Source organism: Cavia porcellus, unplaced genomic scaffold (assembly GCF_034190915.1).
Source record: "Cavia porcellus strain 051 isolate PalLab524CR breed Dunkin Hartley unplaced genomic scaffold, mCavPor4.1 scaffold_12, whole genome shotgun sequence".
NCBI classification, from domain to species: Eukaryota; Metazoa; Chordata; class Mammalia; order Rodentia; family Caviidae; genus Cavia; species Cavia porcellus.
Genome location: NW_026947495.1, coordinates 84,109,731 through 84,130,873, shown reverse-complemented (window position 1 = coordinate 84,130,873; position 21,143 = coordinate 84,109,731). Strand labels below are relative to the sequence as shown.

Genomic DNA, 21,143 nt, shown 5'->3' with positions numbered 1-21,143 from the left:
GGCAGACAGGTGGCACCGTGGCCTGAACCTCGGGATTAAACCAGACGATGCCTGAGCCCGTGTTCCTTTCACAGCCTCATGGTAGCTTCGATTTCCGTTCAGGAGCTCATTTTACTAATCTTCCAAAATTAGTTCATTCAAAAATATGTGTGCGTGCCTAGGCACATGTATATCATGAAGTGAGATACACCAGTAAAGACTGCTACACTTGTGTCTTTCCACAGTGCCAAAATCTGTTGAATGCCAGTAGATTTGCACACTACCTCAGTTCACTGGTTTATTTCACCAGTACTCCTGGTTCACTTGGAGTCAAGCCTAGTGATTTAAATTTTTTGTCCAATTTTAATCTTAATCACTAGGATCTGTAACACTCGTCACACACCACATTTCAAATGATTACGTTAAGTTACAAAGAGGAGCGTAGTAGAGGCCCTATGGCAGTGAGGGCGAACCTTTTGGAGATTTCAATGATACAAACAGCCCAGAGTGGCATGTGTGCCATGGTTCACCACCACTGCCCTAGAGACCCTGAGAGTCAGGCAGTCATGGATCAGGTAACACACCTGCACAGGGATGGCAAGGCAAAGAGCTTGGGGGCACTGAGGCTGGCAGTGTGGATGGCAGGGAGGGCAACACAGGAGCTCAGCGCTTGGCCATCTCCTTGGCAGAGGCCATGACAGGAAGCCCGGAGTGGTTCATGGCGGAGGGACAGGCCCGTGTGCCCTGCTGAGGCTGAACTGCCTCTCCTTTACATGTACAGCTCCAATTACATTCAATCACCCCAGAAAATCTGGGTGCATCTAGTCATTTCCTGGGGTAAGATTGGGCAACAGATTGACAGACACTCCTGGGAAGAGAGAAATTCCAAAACAGTGACATCACTGTCTCTCTGCACAGAGCCAATCAGAAAAGTACCATTTACACTTTATTTGATTCTGGTGATGTACAAGGACCAATCAGAGCTGGTCTTTTCAATCATTCATTTGCATCCTTCATCCTTCATTTTCCTACCACCAAAAGCCAAGCCGGTGTTTGATAGGACTGTCCCAATGCCTTCTTTGTGGAGAGGGAGTTGACACAACCACTTCAGAGACAAATGATTCTTCTCCCTTGTCCTCCAGGCCATGGTGAGCCTTCACACCTGACAGCGCTCACTCTGCGGAATAAGCTTCTCCTCCACCTTCAATGCATGTGCACCTTGCAGTCCATTCGATTCTTTGTTTGGGGCACCAAGGGTGGGAAAGGAGCCCTAGGACGTTCACCCAGTGACAAGGTTGTGTCCAAGTGTGCCCAAAGACCAGGTGCTCTTTTACACATCACGAGAGCCGGTTTTTTTAGTTCGTACATTCGCTGTTGAGTTCTGTCACCCCTTTTAGACGCACATGCACAGAGCTGATAGAGACACAGTAACGTAAGGGGGAGGCCCTCGCATAAGCCGTGTATCACTCTGGCATGAAGCTCTTCAGGAAACACAAAGATCTGCCCTTCACACTGCGCCTCATGTTGACATTTTCCTGCTGTGAAAAGGGGAGCGAACTTCCAGTTCTGAGAGACCTTTGTGTAAATTCCCCTTTCCCTAATTCTCCCCTCTAAGTACAACTAACTGCCCTGGCCAGAACTCAGCAGATTATCACAGGACAGCGGACTAGAGGTGGGCAAGGAGGCAGACAGCCAGGGGCCTGCAGTCAGGAAAGCACCCTGCGTCACACCCAGTGCGACAGTAAAGAGGGCCAGGACCGCCCACAGGCCTAGATTGTAAAGCTTAAAATAAGAAAAACCACAAACGGGGAAAGCCTGCTCTCTGCAGGCCAATGACCAGGAAATGGGGCATCGTGCAGAAACCCAGCCAGGGGACCCCATAGTCATGGTGGGTAGTGACAGCTGCTCGGCCACTAGCAGGACAGCTGATGTTGGATGGAGCCTCACTCCAAACCCAGGCAGTAGCTGCATCTTCAACAAGGAAGCCAGACAGCAGGTGGCGACCAGATCTCTAGGTCTGGGGCTGGGGATTTAGCTCAGCAGCATAAGCGCCTGCCTTGCAAGCAGGCAGTCATGAGTTCGATCCCCGGTAAGCTCAGCCGACCAGCATCCCAGATTTTAGGAATATTCCTAGTCATGGGTGCATTTGACAGAAAACCTCACTGTGTACCAGGCTGCTGCCAGAGGTGCAGGGGCCACACATGGCTTCCCAGGCTTTTGTATGTGGCAACGAAGAACTGGACGTGACACACAATGGTAAGGAAAGGGCAGAGGGCTGGGCTCACACTGCCAGGCTTAAGAATGTAAAATATTATGCCAGGGCTACGGCGCCTCCCATTGGGTCTTCCAAGTGTGACTGATGGGGCACTGGCTCCAGTCGGCTGTGTCCACTGTACTTGTCCTTCCCATAGTTCACTCCGTTGTAGTTGGCTGTACGAGGTGCTGTCCATATGCATGAACTTGGACGAGCTCCAGGTGAAGAAAGACTATTGCCAGAGGACCTGGCTTGCAGGCATCTCATCTCTGCCCCTGGGTTGTAGGCCTCAGGACAAAGGTGGGAATTGGCTCGGGGCATTGCTCAGGTTCACAAGAGTCGGGGGAGCGGTCCATAGGCCCCAAATGTACCACCTACACTAAAGCCACACTTCCATGGCCTCATGTGACAGACACTGCTTTATCCTTCTCACAAGTGTCAGAAGTTTCTAAAGAGCAAGATTAGACTAAGCATGGCAACACGTGCACGTGATCCCAGAACTCAGGAAGGCTGAGGCAAGAAGATTGTCTCACTGGAATTCACACAAAGCAATGTAGCAACTTAGTGAGATCCTGTCTCAAAATATAAAGGTCTGGGAACGTAGCTTTTAGAGCAAAGGCCTTGGATTGAATCCCCAGTACCTCCCCCACCCTCTGCCAAAAGAAGCTTGGTTAACCAACAGATGGGAGGGGATAGACTGGCCGGCTCAGTGCTGTTCATTGGCTCAGGCTGCCAGCATCGCTGCAGCGCACTGCAGGGCCACCTCCACCCCAGAGTTCCACTGTGGAGGATCCGGGGAGTACAGTAGAACCATGATTAAAGAACAGGGCAGGAGACAGCAATCCCCTCTTCGCTTGGTCCAAGCGTTTGAGCCTGGTGTTTTGCTTACAAAGAGTTCAAAGATAATCTCTATCGGGGCTGGGGATTTAGCTCAGTGGCATAAGCACCTGCCTTGCAAGCAGGCAGTCATGAGTTCAATCCCCGGTACCGATAAAAATGAAAAAGACAAAAAAAAAAAAAAAAAAAAAAGATAATCTCTATCATCCAAGGTTTCTGATTCAACATTTTCCTGCAGGTGGCTCTGCAGCTTTGCCCTAGAAGAGGTAACAATGTGCAGCGGAGAGACTTGCTGTGGCCGAACAATCCTCCAGAGTGTGTCTTTACTGCACTGCCTTTCTCCATGCATCTCTTCCGTGGACGGGTAGGTGCGCTGCACACCTTGGCTACCCTGAAAAGTGCTCTGAAAACAGGGGAGTGTAAGACACTGTGACCTCAGAGATGCTGGGCGTGGTGGTGCACACCTGTGGTACCAGCACTCAGGAGGCCAAGGCAGGAGGCTACCTGTGGGTTTGAGGCCAGCCTGGGCTACACGGTGAGTCTGAGATCAGCCTGAACCACATAGCAAAACACTGCTTTGAACAAGTAAATAAATAAGAAACCAGAGGTTCAACACTTTGCCCTTCCTCAAGAATAATTCATTTCTGGTCTTTTGTAGCTCTATATTTATGAGACTTCTTTCAGAGACTACACTTCAGAGACTTCTTTCCATATGGAAAAGCCATTGGGGCTTTCTTTCTTTCTTTCTTTCTTTCTTTCTCTCTGCTTCAGTGGTGAGGAATGGATCTGGGGCCTGATCGAGCAACGCGAGTGCTGTACCTTGAGCATTCACGGTCTCACTTGTGCTGTCTCAGTGCAGGGTTCTGCCGACCACGTGCCTGGGACGGCCTTGGGCTGAGCATCTTGGGGTCACAGACATCCCTGCTGCACCCAGTTTGGTCACTGGGATTTCAACAGGGTTCACGCTGCAGCTTCAGGTTGCTTCCAGTAGGATATGCAATAGACTGAATGTTTGCGTCTCCCTAAAATGTGAGTGTGGAAACCCAGCATCCAATGATGAGAGTGGATGGGATTCGTGCTGCATGAGAGAGACCCCTGAAAGCTCTCCATCGTTCCATGAGGTGAAGTCACAGCACAAAAATGGTCCCCATGAGCCAGGAAGCAGCCCCTCCCCAGCTCCTAACCTGCTGCTGCTGTGGTGACCTTGACTTCTGACCTTCAGGACTGTGCAAATACCATTCTGTGGTACATCAGCCGGTCCACCCTGATCGCTGATATTGATCAGCAACCAGGGTTGGCATTGCCAGTGGACCAAGTGCTACACAGGTAAGCACTGGTTCCCAGGCTTCCAGTCTGCTTCTCTGATCCATTTGTCTGCCTTTACTCATGACTGTAACTTTGTAACATATTTTGAAACATATTAAGGCCATGCACCAAAGGCCCTCAGCTAAGGTACTCAACAGTGGAAAGCTTTTCATGTGTGGCCTTCTCTCCTAAGGCATTTCCTTCTGTCCTAGCTGTTGCAAGTTTTATTGTGATGGAATCTTACATTTTTCTCAGTGTCTTTTCAGCCTCTACTGAAGATAATCATGTCATTTTTTGCATTCTTCATTCTATTAATGTGGTTCTTAATGATCACTGATTTTGTAAGTTGAACTATCTTTGCATCCAGTCCATAAACACCATCTGATTACAGTGCGTGATCCTTCAACGTGCTGTTGAATTTGGCCTACTAGCATTTCATAGACAGCTTTTGCATTTATATTTATCAGGAATACCAGCCTGAGGTCTGCTCCTGGTATTTTTGTTTGGCTTTAATATCAGATGCTGGCCACACAAAATGAAATGCAATGTTCCCTGCACTTCAGCTCCTTGGAGGAGCTTGAGAAGAACACTAATTCTTCTTTTTTTTTTTTTTTTTTTTTTTTTAAATTTTATTTAAGGAGAAAAGAAAAAAAAAGCAGGGAAAGGGTACAAGTTATACAGATTTACAGAAAAAAAAATGAACAGTAGGAAATCACTAGTTAATGGATTACATATTGTCATCTTACAAATAATTGTTCAAGTCACAAAATTAAAGCTTGTAAAGTGGACATTCCATCAACAATGCTGCAAACAGTTCTGTTCATTGATCCAATAAAACTCTGTGATATCATTTTCTATCTTATACACTTAAATATACATGCAGTTATATAGTTTGGAGCACTTTCTTTTCCTCTCTTTTGTACCATGACTATTACACATTTTGGGTTTCATTGCTCCCACGGTTCTTATTACTTTTTTGGAAGAGAGTAAAACCAAATGTGACATAACAGAACAGAATCGGTCAAGTCAAAAGGGTGGACATAATAGATAATGTAAAAACATAATACAAGGTGATCAACAATGGTTACTATAATGCCTCCCGCTATCTCTAATAGAATTGCCTATATCGTTAGTTATAATACAATTGAACAAAACAGTGAAGAATAAAACCAACAAAACCAAAACATTGGAGACATTGTAGGTCTTCAAAAGTAGATAAAAGTCAACAAGAATGGGCGTCATAATGAATCTCATTATCTTCACAGCTGATGCCTAAACTTTCGAACCTGATACTATCCAGCAAAACAGAATAGGGGAACATCAGTTAAAAACCAGATGGTGAGAGTAATACAGGGCTTTAAATCAAGGTAATGAAAAGTCAAAGTGGGTTACTATAATATATCCTGCTATTTTTTTCCTTTAATTAAAAGGATAAAGATAAAAAAGTAAATAATGGAGTGGAGATTGAGATAAAAGAGGGCATAACAACGAAACAGCGCAGATCAAAACATAACCATTTAAGCAGAATAGTGTTTCACCACCAGATAATCCTAACCTAAAAGTAGTTACCATATTGTCTTTCTTTGAAATCCTTGAGTACAACTTCGTATACTGTAGCATTAAGTATATCAAAACAATGTAAAACCATTCAAGAGAATGACAGCATTACAGAGTATTTAGAATCGACTAACAGAAAATGAATAATGGTTTCTGTATAATCTCCTTGTCTTTACAAGGTTTTTGCTTATACTATCGTACATAATAAAATCCAGTAAGATACAACCTATTTAGACTATTGGAGACAGAAGGACAAAAGCTAGATGAGACTTCAAAACAAGATGATACTAAATCAGTATTACCTATTAAGATGTCATTTTCTCCAAAATAGCTGTTCCTGTCATCCAATCTTCTCTGCCTCATTTCTATTGAGCTCTTTTTCTGTCTGTAGCTGTCAGTTTGTCTTCTTCATTTTGTTCTCTGTTCCATTCGTTGTGGCCTCTCTGCCATTATTTCTGGATTCTTTGTATTTTTCTTTTTTTAGAATATCCTGCAATACTCTCTGTAGAGTTGAATTGGTGGTTGCAAATTCCCCCAGTTCCTCTTTATCCTGGAAGCACCTTGTTTTTCCATCAATTTCCAGGGACAGTTGTGCAGGATATCTCAATCTTGGCTGGAGATTATTATCTTTCAAAGCTTGAATTATTTCCCCCCACGCTCTTCGTGATTTGATGGTTTGTGCAGAGAAATCTGCTGTAATTCTGATGGGTGTTCCCTTGTAAGTGGTCTGTTTCTTGTCTCTTACAGCTTTTAATATTCTGTTCTTGTATTGAATTTCTGGAATTTTTATTATTATATGCCTGGGTGTTGCTCTGTTTGGGTTGTAGGTAGCTGGAGTCCTGTATGCCTCATATTTCTGAGTATCTTTACCTTTTGCTAAATTAGGAAAATTCTCCTGGATTATTTCTGTGAGTAGCTTTTGTAGTTCACTTGTTTGTGTCCCTACTTCTTCTTTTATGTTCTTAATCCTTAAGTTATGGATCCTCTTATCATCTTCTTGTCTTTGTATTATTGCTGTTTGTTTCTTTGTTATTTTTAAGAAGTTTTTCATTTCATTCTCCCATATTACAAGTCTGCCCTCCAGTTCAGATAGTCTGTCCTTAGTTTCTTTCAAGCTGTTATGCCAGTCTTCTATAGACTTCTTGGTATCTTGGTAGTCCCTTTGAACCTGCTTCACGTATTCTATGGTTTCTCTGTTTTCTCCATCAAACAATTCTCCCTTTTTTTTCTGTTCTTCCATTCCACCGCCTGTTTTTTCTTGGGTGGTACTTAGCATTTCTCTAACTATTCTGCATACTTCTAGCTTCAGGTCGTTGATAACTTCATTCCTGAATTGGTCTATGAGGCTCTCTATATGGTGCCTTATGTATATTGGTGCGGTGTCTGCTATTGCCTGTTTCTCAGAATTGGGGGCCGAGGAGCCTTTCTTGTTGCTGCCTCTTCCCATGCTGCCTCTTCTTCTCTGTTCCTTATATATGCAAGCTTATATAAGAGGCCCAGCTTCTCTCCCAGTCAGCCACAGCCTGATCGAATTGCGCCAGTTAGGTGTTCCCGCTCACCGCTGCGCACCAGGGAGTTACGGACCAGGCAGCCTACGTGTCTCCCCTCCCGGCCACCGTCAGGCTCTGGGATCTGGGTTGGGACAGCCTACCAGGTCCGCCGGCAGCGTCACGCAGACCAGGCGCTTTTCACCAATTCCGCCCGAGAGGGGGATGTGTGGCTGGAGTCGCCACCGCGCCCTGCTCCCGCAGGACTGCTTGGGCCCAGAAAGTCCTCCGCTGGAGTCAAACTGTGGTAGAGTGTCAGCTTCTCTCACTCACCTCACCACAAGTCAGTGCACGCCTCCCTGCCGTTCGCAGATTGCCGTTCTCAGAGCTTCTGCGCGTCTCTCTCCTTGCTGAGCCACTGTAGAGGCAGCCAGTCACCACGCGGCGGGAAACCCAAATCGCGGCTTACAATGGCGCGGGGTCCAGCCTCCACACCGAGGCTTTTCTGTTCCTGTTTTAGCACCAGGAATGCATTCCAAGTTGGTTTCTCTCAGCCCAGTTCGTTCCTGAGTCAGCAGAGCATATCTCCACCTGCTTATGTCTCCTTAGTCCGCACCATTCCTGGCTTCTGAGCCAAGTCTTTCAGAGAGCCTCCGGTAGTTGCTGTTATCTGTCCGCCATGTTCTCCCGGAAGCCACTAATTCTTCTTTAAATGCTGGGAGAATTCACCACGGAAGCCGTGTGGTTCAGGGTTTTCTTTGTGGGAAGGTGTTTGAGGATTGATTCAATTTCCGTGTCACGTACGCTTCTGCTAGACTTCCTGTTTCCCCGTGATTCAGCCTGTGCTGGGCTCTCTCCTCGGGCACAAGGCTTCTTGGTGTTCTCCTGTTTAACGTCGTCTCGTGGTCACTTTGATTTTGTACAGCAGTTGTAATGTCCACTTTCATCACTGATCTTACCAGTCGTGTGTCTTCCCTTTTTCTCTCATCTAGGTAATCTAACTAAAAGTTGTTCAGTTTTGGTTATATTTTTTAAAAAACCAGAAAACCTCAGTTTTGTCAATTTTTTTTTCTATTTCTTTTATTTCTGCTCTAAACTTTATTTCCTTCCTTCCACTGACTCTGGGCTTACCTTTCTCCTCTTCTCCTTAATTCTCCTCTTCTTCCTCCTCATTTTCTGACTTTTCCTCTCCCCCTTCTTTTTCCTCCTCCTCTCCTCTTTCTCCTTGAGGTACAAAGTTAGGCAGTTTATTTGAGCTTTTTTTGTTCATTCGTCTGTTTTGTTTTTCGAGACAGGGTCTCATTCTGTAGTTCAAACTGGCTTGAACTCACTACGTAGCCCAGGCTGGCCTTCAGCTCACAGTGATGCTCCTGCCTCTGTCTCCTGAGGGTCGGGATTATAGGTGTGCACTACGCACTGTGTGAGGTTTTTCTTTTTAATACAGAAGTTTATCACAAACTTTCCTCTTAGTGTTACTTCTGCTATATTCCATGCTTCTGTGTGTTGTACTTTAACTTTTGTTTGTCTCAATTATTTTCTGATTTCCTTCTTAACTTTTCTTGGATCTCATAGCTGTTGTGCAAGAGTCTATTCTTTAATTTCACATTTGTAACTGCTATGGCTTGAATTTAGATGCCCCCAAAAGCATCACCATCATAGGTGGGCTTTTCAGAAGTGTTGTGTCTATGTTGTATGATGCTGGGATTGAGGTGCCCTGACCGGGGTGTGGGCTCTACCCACTCTACGGGCAGGTAGGCTCGATCTGCTCTGTGTGCTGCTTGCTGTTCTGCTGCCTCCTGCCTGCCATGGACGGACTGCTTCTCCTCTGCGATGCCCCTCTGCCATGCCTCCCTGCTCTGGAGCTGCCAACTGTGGACTGGCACAGACATGGATTTTGAACTGAAATAAACCTTTCCCCCTTTCACTTTGGGTGCTGAGTATTCCGTCTTGGCAAAAAGAAAAATGACCAAGATAGTGACTTTTCCAGTTTTCCTTCTTCTTTTGATTTCTAATTACATTCCAATGTGGCCAGAAAAGATATTTGTTATGATTTTAGTGTTGTAAATGTATTATAACTTGTTCTGTGATCTAACGTGAGATCCTTTCTGAAGAAGTTTCATATGAGAAAAATTTGTATACCACAGCTGTTTTGTGGAACATTCGGTTTATTTCTATTAGGTTTGCTTTGTCTAGAATGTTGCTGAAGTCTTCCGTTTTGTTACTGGTCTTCTTTTGAATGTTCTCGCCTTCATTTAAAGTGAAATTTACATGGAAGCCGCCTACTGTAATTGTATTGCTATTTTCCCTGCCTTTTGTCAATGTCTGCTATCTATTTAGGTGTTCTGATATTAGTGCATGCGTGTTTATGGGTTGGTAGATCAATCTTTTTATCATTATGTCATATCCTTACATTATTCAGCTTTCCCATTGCTGGACAAAATGCCCACCACTTACAAGTTAAGGAGATGTGCGTGTGTCTCATGCTTTCACAAGGTCCAGTCCACATTTGACTGGCTCTAAGACCTGAGTGTTGTGGTGGAAAGGAGCAGCTGTTTGCTTCACGGTATCTAGGAAGCAGAATGCGGGGGAGGAGCACCAGAGAGTGTGCCTGCAGGGGCAGCCCCCGGTGCCCATCTCCAAAAGGCCCTCACTGCTAATACAGCATATCGACTGGGAGCCACCAGGGATTAACCTCCAGGTGAGTAGAGCACCCCATGATCCAGGCACCTCTCCAGGAGTTGTTCAATCCAATTCAATTGACTACCAAGATTAACTGGGCTAAGTCCACCCTTGTCAACTTGACACCTAATCACATCTCCTTAAATCATATTGAATCTCCAAATAAAGACAGGTCCACAGTTATGCTTCACACGACACACCTATTCTGCATCAAATTGGCAGTGCAATAATCCCTCCCCAAAAGTCTCAATAGTTTTGACATTTCTCAAAAGTCCAAGCTAAGTATCTTCTCAGACTCAAGACAAACTCATAGCTGCAAATTTCTGTAGAATTTAAAAGACAAGTTATTTAATCCTGAAATACAGGTGTACAGGATAACAGCCCCATTCCAAAAGAGAAATAAAAGATAGAAAAGCAACAGGATCCAAGTGGGAGCGGCACCCAACGGAAACGCTAAGTCCTGCTGCTGCGCATCTGGCAGCAGGCACGCAGTGGTGAGATATGAGCCCTGTGGGCTCAGGCAGCCCTGTCCCCGCGTGCTCGCCAGCTGCAGCCCACACGGCCCCTGCGCTGACGCTGCTCACTGCTCACAGCTTTCCTCGGCGAGGTGCTGGCACCTGCTTCCTGGGGTCCCTCCTGCACCTTCAGCTTTGCTCCCAAGCTTCCCACGCTGCCCTGTCAGAGGCACACTGACAGACTGCCAGTTCAAGTAAAGACGGGCGCCTTGGACCAGGCTGCAGCAGCCTCTGAGCACTGTGAGATGAATGACGACTCCCCAGCTGGCCTTTCTCTTGCAGGGGTTTCCCTAGCAAACAAAAAGTTTTGCTCTTGCACCTTTGAGCCTGCAGTGGGTGAGGTCTTGCTGATTTCCGAGATGTCCTGAAGGCATCTTTCTTCTGGTCCCAATTCTAAGTTTCCTTTTACTGGTGCTGATCTCCCCAGAGGCCATACTCCTTGGCCCCAACTTCACACTTGGTCCCTTTCAGGCCAAAATTTAAATTTCTCAAATGCTTCTGCTCTGATTTTTGCTCCCTTATCATTATGGGATGATGGAGCCAGGCTGAAGCTGTTTCTTACCTCCCATTCATCCGTTGTAACTTTATTTTTAAAAATATTTTATTAGTACATGTTTTTAGTACGTAACACTAATTCATTTTAATGGATAGATACATGCACTTAAGATGTCTTAATTTTTAAAATTTTCTTTCCCTCTCTCCCTCCATCTTTAGATCCTCTTCCCGTTTGCAAAAGATCTGTTTTCTGCTATCTTTTATTTTTTAAAATTATTTATGTGTTCAGCACCTCATGCAAGAGAACCTATGTAATATTTAATGTTGTGTGCCTCCTTTATTTCATATAACATTATCTCAAGGTGTATTTCCTACAAAAGACTCAAATTTTTCCTGTATGGCACAGTAGTACTTCATTATATATAAATATCACATTGTCAAATTTCATGTATCTGTTGATGGACAAATAGGCCACTTCTAAGAGTTAGCTATTATGAGGTCTGCTGCTGCAAACTGTTTTTGTCACACTACACCTTTAAATCCTTTGGGAAGATTCCAAGAGGGGAAATAGCTGGGCTGAGTGGAATTTCTACTTCAGCTCCCTGGAGACCCTCCTGCTGCTTCCCACCCTGGCTGTGCTTTGCTTCCCACCAACGTGAAAAGGTGCCTTTTCCCAGCAGCCTTTCCATCAATGTGCGTCATTTATTTCTCGATGGTGGTCACTCTTTCTGGAGTAGATGAATCTTGTTGCTTTCATCCATATTTCCTTGATGGCCGGAGATATTGGACATTTTTGTGTATTTATTGGACATTTGTTCTCCTGAGACGTGTCTATTCTCTCCGTTGTCCGTTTTTGATTGGGTCTTTCATTTTGGGGGAAGTCTGATTTGTTTAGTTCTTTGGAGAGTCTAGATAGTATACCTCTGCAAGGGGAGTAGCTACAAACAAATTTCCATTTGTAGGTTGTCTCTCGTTTTTGTTTATTTATTTGTTACTCAGCCTTGCTATGTAGCCTCGAACTCATGGTGACCCTTTTCCTCAGCCTCCCGAGTGCTGGATTACAGGTGTGTATCACCAAGTCCAGTTTTGACTTTTACTTTGCTGTGCAGAAACTTTTTAATTTGATATTACCCCATTTGTTGATTTTTTAAACAATGAAAGATTCTCAAGTCAATAATAACAATATACATTACAATTATACTGTCAATTTTAGGGTCATTTTGACCAGCTGGCAACCCGGGTGGAAGCTGGCTTTCTGATGCTGTGACATAGCTTTCCTGGCTCCTGTGGGCATAGCCCCACCGCTTTCTGTCCTTGTTCTACGTCCTACCTCCTTCTTCCAGAAAAAGCGTGGAGAACAATCTTCAGGTTCTGATCTATTAAAGAATTTAACACTAGAACAGGCGTGGTGGCACATGCTTGTGATCCCAGCACCGGGAAGGCTGAAGCAGGAAGATCATTGGAAATCTGGGGACAGCATTGTCTACATAGAGAGACTCTGTCTCCAAAAAAAGAGAAAAGAATGAACTTGGGGCTACAAAGTTACATGAGAAAGGCAGGTGTAATGCTCATTCATAGGACAAACTCTCCACCAGGAAATGCCTGTCTTCTTGATTTCTCTGAACGGGCTCCAGTGTATTTCAATGGAGTTTTCTGTTCTCATCCCTTCCCCCTCCTTCAGGACACCCTATTAATTTTGTGGGCTTTTCTACACTTTGAGGACTTAAAGTACAATTTGACAATTCTGAAATCTTTGCCATAAATGAGCACTTCTGTTAGATGAAGTTTTGGTCTCCAGTTGGGCCCCAGGACATTCTGCTTTCGCTCGTGGTCATTTACTGAGACCGTTTGCTCACTGCCTGTTAAGGACCATGCTCTCCAGGAGGGTTTCCACGATGCCACTGGGTCAAGGAGACCTTGAGGTTACTGCAGAGCAGCAGGGCTGGCTGAGCCTTGGTGTAGCACTGCAGTGCCCTGGTCCTTGCAGGCCCAGCAGGGAAGGCCACCAAGGTGTCCCTGCCCCAGAGACAGCACCAGGACAGCACCTGCTGCTCCCGGCCTGGTGAGCCTGGTGGCCTGTAAAGCAGAGGGTGCCGGGGGAGGAGCCAGGCAGCACCTCAGGGTGCTGCTGGGGCAAGGGCTGTGCTCCTGGGCCCCGGAGTGTGGAAATTCCTGGGTTACCAGGTAGTTCCTCCTAAAAGTTGGCTCACCAAATAAACATTTCCAGGTTTCGTGGTGCTTGCATCTCCTGGAATTGGTTTCCAGGTTCTGCCATCACAGAGAAAGAAACTGAATGAAATCAGTGAAAAATAGTAGCAAAATTTACTTGGAAAAATCAGAGTAAAGAGAGAGAGAAACTGGCTCTGCAGAGTGAGCTCGGGCTGAAAAGAAGAGGAAAACCTCGCCCTGGAGGACGCAGTGTGGGGAGGCCACCAGAGCGAGCTCTTCACGGCGTCTTTGTCCTTCTGTGGTGTCCCCATCTCAAGGAGGCCCAGGAGGATCTCTGCTTACAGACCCTGAGAGGCGGTGCTGGTCCCTCCTCAGGCTGAGGCGGCTCCAGCCGTCCTGGGGGACACCTGCTGGGGTTCTTGTGAGAAGCCACGTCCAGGCTTTGGGAACTGTTCTGCACATATGTCTGGAGCCCCCGGATTCACAGGTCACGGCCTCATCCCCAGCCAGCTCTGCTGTGCTCTACGCTGCTGCCCCAGGCGTCCCCAAGAGGGCATTGAAGGCCCCATCGCTCTGCTCCACCTCCACAGTGCACCCTCATTCTGGGTCCTTATAATAACCCACTAAGTCTGCCCCAATTTCTTCTGATATAAAAGTATCACGCATTCACATAAATGATTTTGAAATGCCAAAATACTTAATCTAGAAATCGGCACTAACTGCATATGCATAGGAAGCTTGTGTGTATTAGATCATAATATGCAGAAGCCGTGTATCAACTTTCCCCGACCTTCACCCCAGCCTCCTGACCCTCCCCCTCCTTAAAAACAAACCCCAAGTCCACCCACACTGGCTACTCCTTCCTTCTCTCCCCCACTAGGCCCGTTGGCCTGATTGGACCAGGATTTCTTTTTTTTTTTTTTTTTTTAGGACCAGGATTTCTTAATAAAACGTTCGTATTGACCTGTTGCCCTCTGGTGAGATTATTAAGGAACTGATCACAAATACGATAATATTCACTCTAACAGTAAAAATCTATGGATGAGTAACTGGCTATCTGACTTTGTGGGACCAAGAATTTGTTACCAGCCCAGACAGTAAGAGAAGGTATGGAAAATTCTCCAAATACTTGCAGACTAAATAATACACTTATAAATAAGTGGATGAAAAAATTAAAAAGAAATTAGAAGCTGGGCATGTATAGATGGCACACGCCTGTAATTCCAGCACTTGGGAGGCTGAGGCAGGAGGATCACCATGAATTTGAGGCCAGCCTGCACTATCCTGTGAGTTCAAGTCCAACCTGAATTACATAGCAAGATCTTGTCTCAAAAAAACATAAAAGGAAGCTGGGTAGTAATTCTTGAGTTAAAAGAAAAGGTATAAAATGATCAGAAATGCCACCAAGGCAGTATCTAATGGGAAACCCATAGCACTACATCCCTAGAAAGGGGCGGGGTGCGAGGGGCAGCACCTGCAGCCCCTTAGTTCCTTGCCCTCGGGCTCATTTTCTCTCCACTGGCCAGGTCAGAGGAGGCCAGTCGTCCAGGCAAGAAGGAAGTGAGGAGGCTGGGTGGGCACAGACCGGACCGGTGACTCAGCTCCCGGCCTCCTCCTCCCCCGCTCACCTGCGGAAGTGAAACTGCGTCCGGGCACCAGAATCTGCATGTTCTGTCATTTGTCCGGGTTGAGGACAGCCTGGCGGTTTATGCCCTGGGCCTGAGGAAGTTTGTAGAAGCTGCTTTCCTTTCGAGAAAGGAGGAAATATTTTAAAGTTCTGTTTTCCTGTGCTGATGACAACAGGAGAACAGAAATCGAAAGGGCAAACAGAGTATTTTGGAAGTAACGATTACGTTCATTATCTTCATGGGGATGGTCTCCCAGGTGTGCAGTGTGTGTGTGTGTGTGTGCGTGTGTATGTGTGAAAACTTACCAAAGTCCACGCTGTGGGGCGGGGTAGCCAAGTGAAACTAACCTAGGAACTGGTACTGGGGCTCTGGACTCACTGGAACCTGGGCAACGCCCAGGGCCAACTCCTGATCTTTGTCCTAAAGCCTAATTCTGAAGTTGCAAACAAACCTGTTGTGTGCCGGTCCCCCAGCATGATCTACAGTGAACTTTCTGCAGGAGCTCGCTGAAGGCCTGTGCATGTGGACTGTGTCTCTTGCATCCAGTTACCTCAGAGTGGTTGTGGGACGGGACAGGCGTGACAGACATAGCTGCTGACAGGACCCAGTGCCCGTTCCATTGCCCCAGTCATGTTCTGGAAGCCCCAGAGAGAGGTGCCCCGTGCCGGTGCAATGTTTTGAATTTTCAACCCGATGCCTTCGCCACTCTTACCGGTTTCCTTTCCTCCCAGGCAAGGCTGCCCACTCGCGAGCACCTAATTAAACCTCAGTGAACCTCGATGCTGCTCTCCACCCTCACAGGCCGCGGCCACAGGCACAGGAGCCCAGAAACCTGTCAAGGATCCTTCCACCCCTGATAACAAAACAGCCACTGCAAGGACACTATCAGAAAATGCAAGAGCAAGTTATTCACGTGAGCAAGCCAGATCAAGTGATTTTTATCCCAAAAGTTTAGGGCTACAGGAATTTCCAATTTCACGTGTTTTGGAATATTTGTGTGTGTGCACATGGGATGGGGGCTGAGTCTAAACACGGATTTCATTAGTGTTTTATGTACATCTCCCACACATAGCCTGAACCTAATTTCCTACCGTATTTCAGCACATCTGCATTTTGACTGCAACCCTCTGCCACAGCTGAGTGGGCCAAATAGTCTAAGTTACCGCACACGACAAGGAAAGAACCGCCAGAGCACCCGGCTCGCTTGGCCATAAACCTCGCCTGTTTACTGAAGGTCTCGGGCAGCAGCAGGACCCGCAGAAGAACAAGCGGGTGGCTCAGTGTTCCGTACCGAGAGGGCCGGACGCCCTGGTCCTTGGCGCCCCGCTGCCTGTCTTCACCGATGTCGGCGACCTGGACAAGGTCCCAAGCACAAGCCCAGCGCTCAGTGGGCTGGGCTCGGATAGGGAAGGAAGGGCCAGCGCTGCTCCCTGTCTCAGGGTCCTGGGAGCCCAGGCGACCCGAGCGAGGGTACCGTGGCGCTCACAGCCGACCGCAGGGAAGGGAGGGCTCGGCCCCTTCATGTGACAGCAGCGTCAGTGCTCGAAATCTCGAATTTTGGAGCATTTTGGGTTTCAGGTTCAGGTTGCGTGATGTATGTGAACTTTTTAAAATTACTCAATTCATCTAAAGGAAGTGAAAGAAGAGTAACTGGCAGGGCAGAGTGATCTTTAGGAGTTGGAATTCTGTACCTTAGGGACAAACTGCTTCTCCAAGAGCCCCAGGCTGAGGGCACTGCCCTAGCCTCCACCTTCACCAGGAGAATGGGCGGAACATGCACAGCTCACCCCAGAGCCACTCAGCCCTTACCATGGAAAGAGGGAGCCCAAAGGGCTGGGCACACTCGGCGGGGCGCTGTGCGGGTCACCACGGCCTGCTCCCCGCCTTCCGTGTTGTGAAAGGCCTGGACGGCGGAGCACGGTGGTCACTCGCTGCAGCCTGAGGCCGGTCCCGCCGGCACCACCTCCTCTCCCCAGGCCTCCTGGACTCTGGGTACAGAGCGCAGAGGCCCGAGCGCCCTGCAACAGAGGCAGAAGGAAACGACCGAAGCCACAAGTAAACAACAAACAGAAAGACAGAAGTCGTAGGCCCAACTATGACACTAACTTGTTAAGCTACCGTACACTAAGTGTTACAGCCTTGAAAGACCAGGTTGGTTCTCTAACGAGCAACATACTGCTTAAAAAGGCACATTTCAGGCTGAAGGCCACAGAGACACTGAGGCATAGAATGGACAAAGGTACAAAGCAAGGTGACAGCTGAAATGGCAGGAAGACCGTAATCACGCTGCGGGGCGTAACGTGCCGTTCCCAGTAATTCGTGGGGAGATAGAAGACCAGGACAGCTATAGAAGACTGGAATACAGCTCATAATCTTCACCAAAGTGACGTAAATTTGATTAGTCAAAAAACATAAGCATATTATATAGAATGTGGAACTGATACCAGAAGCGACAGCTGAGGAGTTCACACTGGCGACATAGGAGGACTGGAAGGGGAGGGTGGGCGCAGCCCGTCTGGTAACAGATGCCGCTAAGGCCAGCTGTGGGACGGGCGGTGGCCCCAGGGCTCTGAGGCTGACTCTAGAAGGTGGCGAGGTCAGCACAGCCCAGCTTGCAAAGCAGGCTCGTCCCAGAGAGAGGAGAAAGGGACGCTGTGTCCCGGCTCTTTCCAATCTACCTAACGATAGACTTCTTTAGTTAAAACAACAACAATAGGATGAATCCTTGTTGCCTCTAGGGCCGCACTTCTCAGTTCTCCCAGATGGGAAAAGCACAGGAGCAGTAAGAATCAAAAGAGCTCCCTAATACGCCTGGAAAATCACTGATTTCTGAAAAAATAAAATAAAATCACTGATTTCTGACTCCTCTTACACTCCTCTAAAATTTCTGATTTCACTCATTCTTGAACATTCTCGAAACAATCTTGGACGTCCACAGCTGAAGAAGTGCTTTCCAGGCTCCTTGTATCCTGACTTTTGGGAAAGGTAGCGAGGCTTTGTGTTACTGGAAATGCAACAGAAGGAGGCTCTGCAGAGTGGGAGTGGCCCTGAGGGTCGGCGGGGGCCTGGGCCTGGGATTCTTACACTGCCTGCAAGCAAAGCATTCAGGATGGTTGTCCTGTTAGATACTCACCTGGCCTTCGGCAGGAGATGGAGACTTGGCCAGCCGGCTGGGCAGGTGGGCCTGGCTTGTCAGTCACCGAGAACTAGCACACAGGAACAGAAAAAACAGCTCCCAAGCCTCACACCTGGCACCAGCTAGAAAGAGCCACCTTCAGTTCCTGTGTGAGAGTACGCTGGGTTTCAGGAGGATGAGCTGGACCTGATGTCAGCCTGAGGAGCGGGGGACACAAACGGCCTCACAACCACCTGCTCTCCCTTCCAGTGCGGCCCACTCACCATGCTCAGTGCACTTCTCCTGCCTTCAATAAATGTAAACCCTGCTTCCTTTGCTCCTGACTTCCCCAGTTCTGACATCAGACTGAAGCTTTCCTTTCAAAGGCACACTTGGTTTGATGCCATACGTAAATGAAGAGTTAAAAGTGGCACTTTTCTGATTGGCCCAAGTACAGATTTAGGAGCTCGGACTCTGTGCTCTGCACCTGTGTCTTGGGTCTCCATGCCTGGCAGCACTGCACAGTGGCTTAACTGGTTTGCCCCACTCCAATCACCACTTCCCCTGGACAGAGTGTGGCCTTGGTGTCTGCATTTCTCTTCTCTGGAACCTCCTCTGGAAATCACAGGCCCACCTCAGGGTCCCCAAGGCTCCCGACCACCCCCACAGCCCAAATGTGGCTGTGCCCAGGGCTGCTCCCAGGAGGAAGAACTCAGGGACTGGAGGCCACTGTCGGCGTCCTCGGTGGGCCTCCGTCCACCTCTTCTGCCCCCGCGGCCCAGCGTCTGGGGAAGAGACCGAGGCAGCTGGCCCGACACCGGGGGAAGAAGCTTTCACACCCTCCTTTGCTTCCCAGAGCCTCACTCTGCCTGGAAACCACTGCCCAGAAGGTTGCTCTGGAAAGCAAGTGGAGCGGTCTCTGCTGCTGACCTCTGTCTCTCACAGGAAGCCGGGGCTCCAGAAATTCCCACTCCGGGGTTCACCCCTGGCCACCGTCTACTTTTCCTTGAAAAGTACCTGCCAGCAGCCTGCCCACAGGTCCAAATAAAATAAGAAGCCGTAGTTTATAACTGTTTATTTGTTGAGGCAGTGATTTTAAAATGTGAAATCTCTCCCTGGCTTGCTTCAGTGCCTCCCTGGACGACAACGTTATCATTTTTATTCTTTCAGGCTTTTTCGAGGTTTATCAGTTCTTAATAATTTTCACTCCACCACCTAGTAGCTGCTGGAATCCGGGCTCCTCTAGCTGGCACCTCCAAACCTTTCCAGACTCCTCCCACAGCCAGGTCCACAGGCGCTGAACCACACAGTCAGGTACAGTCAAGGCAGTGACCTACTCTTGGTTCTGTTAGGAGAAAGAAAAGAAACCGATGAGCTCAAATCAAACCTGAGAGGGGCGGCCCAGCACTGAGACCAGAACAGTGTGTCTCATACAAGCCATGGGGTCTTTGACAGGGTCATGAGCTTAAAAGGGGGCTGGGCTGCGGAAGAAAAGATCCGAATGGGGGAAATTCAGGGGAGAGGACTGACAGCTTCCTGCTGGAGATAAGGCTTGAGACATGTAGGGTGTGGCCACCGTCTTCCAGGGCAGGGCTGAAGAACCTGATAGGGTAGCCATGGTCACCGGGGCTTACTAACCCATCATGGCCCATTTTGGCAGCTGTGAAAGCACGGTGGGATGGAAGAGGCTGAGGTGACCTCTGGTCAGTCCAAGACAGTGATGGTCAGATTGCTTCAGTGTCAAAATCCATCTTAGGTGTCCCTGGCATAATAGAATCAATGTAAAATACATGCATAACCGTGCAAAGGGACTTACCAGGCACGATTACAGGATCAGAAGCAGAAGAGACTCAGTCCCTTAGGGCTTATTTCCATTTTTTGTGTGTCCCAAACAAGGAACTAGACCAGGCACGCAGAAAAGACAGTGACTGTGCACATTATTTGGGGTGGAAAGAGTTGCGCTCTGCAGGGTGAGCAGGGGTGGGGTGGGGGCCCAGTGAGGAGTGGCTGCCGCCCCAGGGGCTGGGGGGAAGGATCCTCTGTACCCAGGTGTCCCAGATTCTCTCCCCAGACGGCCTCGGGACAGCTGTCATTGAAATTTTGCTTGGTGTTAAGCTCTATGTAAACTATCAAGAAGCTCAATTGGCTGCTTGTCGTATGTGAATAAAAGATCAGGAACAATGTCTTTTGATTGGTTTTTCCCAATCTTCAGAGCAAATTAAGGATTGAAAAGCGCACCTTCTGATTTTCCTGCAAATGGTGCTGACCTCGAAGGAAAGATTGAAAGCAGCGCTTTTCTGACTGGTACTGGTTCTGCGTACAGTGGAGTCTCTCGCCCTGGTCCCCTGCCTCAGGGGAACTTCTAGAACTGCTCCAGAAAGCGGCAAGAATGATGGCAGGCTGTGTGTGAAGGAAGGCGCGCTGTTTCAAGGGCGATTGATGGCACTATGTCTTTAGCTGCAACGGTTAAAACCCAGGCATCCAGCATATTTTTCTATCACACCTCACCTCATAATTCAGTTAGGATAATGGTCTCAACTTCTATCTGTTTTCCTCCAAATGACACGTTTCCACCCTTTTAATGTTTGTGAATACATGTCACATTTTCTCTACTGACTCATACGTGCAAGGGCATCTAGGCTGTTTCCACAGCTTGGATATTTGAAGTTAGCTGCTATCAGCTTGGGCACGCGTGTATCACTGTATTATGATGTCTCTCACTCCTTCTGGAATATACCCAAAAGAGCCCTAGCTGGGCACCACTAAGCTTGGCGGGCCAGTATGATTAGATTGGGGAACTGCGCTGGAGATGAAGGCTTCCACGTCTCGGTGAGTCGTGGCGTCGTGGCCTTAGGGTCCGTATCTGTACCCCTGCCCTTCCTTCTCTGGCACTTTCCCTTGCTCTGCTTCCCTGATGCCGTGATAACCATCTCTGTTCTTCATGCCCTTCCACCATGATGTTCCTGCTTGGAGCCATGGACTGGATCCCCTCCAACCGTGAGCCAAGGTAAACCTCTGCTCCTTTAAATTGTGGCTTTCTGGGACTGTGTCTCAGTAGGAGGAGAGCCGCTGACACGCTGGGACAAATGGCATTTCTAGCTATAGTTCTGTCCTGTGAGAAGC

The 21,143-nt window shown here is 47.7% G+C and overlaps 2 long non-coding RNA genes across 2 annotated transcripts; both read right to left on the bottom strand.

Annotated features, from left to right (window-relative positions):
- Positions 1–13,407: 13,407 nt before the first annotated feature.
- Positions 13,408–16,666, bottom strand: LOC134478368 (uncharacterized). Its single transcript, XR_010050988.1, has 2 exons — positions 14,906–16,666; positions 13,408–13,695 (listed from the first exon to the last, which is right to left on the bottom strand). It is a non-coding gene; the product is annotated as an uncharacterized LOC134478368 (long non-coding RNA).
- A 68-nt stretch (positions 16,667–16,734) lies between these two features.
- On the bottom strand, positions 16,735–19,823 carry LOC134478367 (uncharacterized). Its single transcript, XR_010050987.1, has 3 exons — positions 19,455–19,823; positions 18,039–19,365; positions 16,735–16,923 (listed from the first exon to the last, which is right to left on the bottom strand). It is a non-coding gene; the product is annotated as an uncharacterized LOC134478367 (long non-coding RNA).
- Between the last annotated feature and the right edge of the window lie 1,320 nt (positions 19,824–21,143).